Raw genomic sequence first — 4,362 nt, forward strand, 5'->3', positions numbered from 1 at the left:
CATACTCTACTATAGTGATCATACATGCTCCGAACAAAATAAGCCGAAAGTGGTCTGAATACCACTCGACAGCACATGTAATAGACAACAACAATGGGGTGATTTTATAGTCTTGTTTGGGCGCATTTCGGATTTTATTATTGCAGAACCAATCATTTTCCAATCTACAATCATTTCCCCTAAAAGGAGGGGAAAAATACCAAAAAAGTCTTAAAGATGTTGTATTGGTATTAATTTAATCATAAATCTTTCAATTAGATCACTTTAGTCATAAACATTTTTATATTGGTATCAATTCAGTCAATCCGACCAATTTAGATAGGAAAACAGTTGACATGGACTTCAGTGATCCTACATGCTTGCAATCCTACGTTAACGTGGACTTTTTTAAATGTTTTTTACTTTTTTTTTTCCTTTTTTCTTATCTTTCCTTTTTTTCCTTTTTTTTTTTTTCCTTTCTTTGGATTGTGGGCAGTATCAACCATTGCCGGCATTGGCCATAGGTGGGGGCCAACAGGGGTGTCATGGCCCCTCGCTGGATCTGGCGAGGGCAAGACCCTTGCGGCTTGAGTGAGGGTGGCCCTCACTAGATCGAGTAGGTGAGGGTCGCCCTCGTCGGATCTGGTGAGGGCGAGACCCTCGCTACCCTTGCCCAGGTCACGAGGGTCTTGCCCTCGCTTGTGGCTGGTGAGGGCCACGACGCTCTCATTGGCCCCTACCTGTAGTCAATCGCCGGCCACAATCTGTGATCTCGAACACTTGACTAAGTTCTTATCGTTGCTCAGATTCAGTTGGATGGGTGAGAAGTGCCATGCATTTGTATCCTTCTCTCAAGCGGCTGCAGCACTGGTCTCCATGCCTCCGTGACCCACCTCCGTCGCGTCTCTCTTCCCCTTGCTCAGGTCTGAGCTCATCTCCATCTCTCTCCGGCTTCGTTTCTCTCTTTCTCGGTCTTCATCGTCTCTCTCCGGCCCCGACTGTGGATCCTCGCGGCTTCCAGCTTCAATGCCACGCCTCTGCCACCTCAATATTAGGCCGACCAAGTTGCCTGACCAAGGATAGAGGCTGATCAGGAATGGTTTGGCGGCATGTCATTGGTACGCGACCAACCAGGTCTTCCCTGCTGCGATTCCATCTTCTTCTGATTTAGCTTCTTGATTGCAGAGGTACGAGAGCAATTGCTTCTTTCTTCCATTTTTCAGACTTGAATGCTTCTCCTTTTCTTGTTTTGATATGCTCCTTTGATGGAGTTGTCAATCTCTTTCCCCTTCAAAGCTTTCAATCAGATGCAAGCACATATATTTTGCGTGAATCAATCTTTGCCAAAGCTTGAAATCATATGATTCTACCGAATTTGTTGCGTGGGTTCTATTCAATGTCCTAAATTAGTGATTCAAAGGTAGTTGCCCTTATTACCAAGTTTCATAAAGCTCATATAATAGATGATCCTTGTGCTCAGCAAATTTCATAAACCAGTTGATAGTGCCATATTAACTTGAAGTTTGGCTGGGTTCCCGAAGAATCTTGGTAGGGAAAAGTTTCCTGAGTTCAATTCTGAAGTTAGTATTGGAATGAATCGCAAGACTGGCATAATCTTTATATCATCATTTCAAGCTCTTGAGCTTCGAAGGTCTATAGCCTGCTGTTTTTTGTCCAGACAGATGGCTGCGGCATTGAGAACAACCTCTACCCGTTTGTCCACCTCAATGTTAACGGCAATCTATTCATTTTACCCGAGCAAGGGGCTCCTCTGTGTTGTTTCCGCTGAAGACTACTCTGCACAATTCACGAGAATTGCTGAAGCTGAAGTCATGGTCTGTGGCGGAGCTGAAGTTTGAAGTTGGGCGGCGTTGTTTGAATCCTTCTTATTGTCTGTCTGGACTTTGGTGACCTGATGCTACGCATCTTGCTTTTCTGTAATTGAAAGCAAAACTTTTCCATTTTTGGGCTCATAGGAGATTGAAAGAACAAGGTTGACTTTGGTTCTTCATCTTTTGTTGAAGAACAAGTTTGAGATTATCCCTATGTTGAGTTGAAGGATGATATTTCTCCCCTACTCTATCTGTGACCTTCATGAGTTTTCCAGTTTCCTTGTAACTACAATGTTAAAGATGGATTTGAATGAAGATTGGAAGGTCATAGATTAGATTGCTGAATGAGTTCAGAGTTTTCTAGAGCTTGGAGTTTTCCCCCTTGTTTCTGTTTTTTTTTTGGGTCAGACCTTGCATGTTTAAAGAAGGGAAAATAATACAAATGATCTCTCAACTTTAGTCTAATGTGTAATGTGGCTCATGAACTTTTAATTTGTTTAATATGATCCATGAACTTTTAATATATTCAATGTGATATCTGAAATATAGCTCAACATGCAATGTAGTCCCTAAACTTTTAATTTGTTCAATACAATCCATAAACTTTGATACATATCAAAACTAGTCTTTGAACTATATGAAATGTTTCATGTTATCATTCCATTAATTTAAGTACAGAGACAACATCAAACATACATAGACAACATCAAACATCTTTATATAGTCTAAGGATTAATTTTAACATGTACTAAAAGTTCAGGAATTGCATTGAATAAATTAAAGTCCATAGAACATTAGTTTAAATTTCTTGGACTATTTGTGTCATTTTTCCTTCTTTAGCATACACAAACAAGGTTTGACAAAAAAAAAATAAATAAAAAATAAACAAACAAGGGAAAAAACTCCAAGCTGTCATGTGTCTCTCTACTTCTTGACTCGGGGTAAATTGTCATTTGTAGTTTTGCTTCATATGAAAAGGGTATAATTCAATAAGCAAGACATAGCAGGGATTTCGTCTTTCAAATGATTATGCGTTATTTCACTTGAAATTGAAAAACACTTTCCTAAAAAAAATGGTCTATAGTCCTTTGAATTATTTGCAAATAGAAAATATTTTAATTATCAACAACACTACATGTCAACATTTTTCGCTAAATAAATGTGAAACTCACTTCATTACACAATTATTCAGGAAAAATACCAAAAAAGTCATAAATCTATTACATTGGTATTAATTCAATCATAAACTTTTTAATTTGACTAATTTAATCATAAACATTTTTATACTAGTATCAATTCAGTTTATCAGACTAATTTAAGTTGAAAATTACTAACGTGGATGCTGGCTATCATATGTGACATGGCTGGCGCTGATATGGATATTTTTAATAATTTTTTGCATTTTTTGAATTTTTAAAATAATTTTTTTTTTTTTCCCCCTCTCCCTCTTCTTTGATTTTTCTTTTTATTGGTGGCCATCGTCAACCACTAGCCATAGCCATAGCCGATGAGGGTTGGCCTCGCTTGGGTTGCCCTCATTGGCCACAAGCGATGGTTGGCCTCACCAAGGGCGAGTATCGACCATCCAAGCACAGCAAGGCCAACCCTCACTTAGGCAAGGTGTGGCGAGGTTGACCATCATGAGGAGGCCTTGCCTGGCTGAGCCTAGATGGCCGATGCTCACTCTCCCCTAGGGGTGGCACGGCGAGGCTGACCATCCCTTGCAATCGGCAATGGTAACCTAGGCAAGGCCAGCCCTCGTCGACCATAGCTATGGCTGGTGGCCGGCGATGGTTGTGGTCGGTGGCCGATGATGGCCTCCAGCTAAAAGAAAAGCCAAAGAATAGGGAGAGGGGGAAAAAAAAGAAAAAAATATTTTAAAAATTCAAAACAGTACTACAATATTATTAAAAATGTCAACATTAGTAATTTTCGATCTAAATTGCCTGAATGGACTGGATTGGTACCGACATGAAAAACTTAAAACTAAATTGGTCAAATTACAAAGTTTAAGACTAAATTAATATCAATGTAATGCATTTAGGATTTTTTTGGTACTCTTCCCCTCAATCGTCCTATCTTGCAAAAACATTGGTTCATGCGATCTGACGTCACTAAAGACGACTAGAAATAGTCTTGAATATCTTTTACAATTTACGTCTTACAGCTTGTCTTAAAGCACAGTGGACAAGGGTCAACTAGTTTTTTTACACGAAAGCGACCATTTTGGGGGAGGGAGGAGGGGAAATGCCACTGATGTGTGAACCAAAGACTTTTGGCTATTTCCAAGAGGGTGTATGCAAGACTCTAGATGATAACTCTGTCGTTTGACGGACTCAGACAATCTTGCAAGGGTAACTTCATGCAATATGAATACGTGATTATAAAGCAGAAAATGGAAAGTGGGCATGCAGACTTTAAATCGTGACTAAAACTATCTTCCGGGAAGGTGCCCCCCTAAGACCCCACGCGTCGAGACTTAAGAAAGCAGAGCGACTGCGAAGCTTCCTCCGCTTCTATTTCCCTCACCATTCTACTCGACTTTGGCTCT

General features: G+C 40.0%; 1 long non-coding RNA gene across 1 annotated transcript; it reads left to right on the top strand.

Moving 5' to 3' along the window:
* Window positions 1–581: 581 nt before the first annotated feature.
* Window positions 582–2,183, top strand: LOC104448427. Its single transcript, XR_726269.3, has 2 exons — window positions 582–1,166; window positions 1,658–2,183. It is a non-coding gene; the product is annotated as an uncharacterized LOC104448427 (long non-coding RNA).
* The last annotated feature ends 2,179 nt before the right edge of the window (window positions 2,184–4,362 follow it).

Source organism: Eucalyptus grandis, chromosome 6, assembly GCF_016545825.1.
Source record: "Eucalyptus grandis isolate ANBG69807.140 chromosome 6, ASM1654582v1, whole genome shotgun sequence".
NCBI classification, from domain to species: Eukaryota; Viridiplantae; Streptophyta; class Magnoliopsida; order Myrtales; family Myrtaceae; genus Eucalyptus; species Eucalyptus grandis.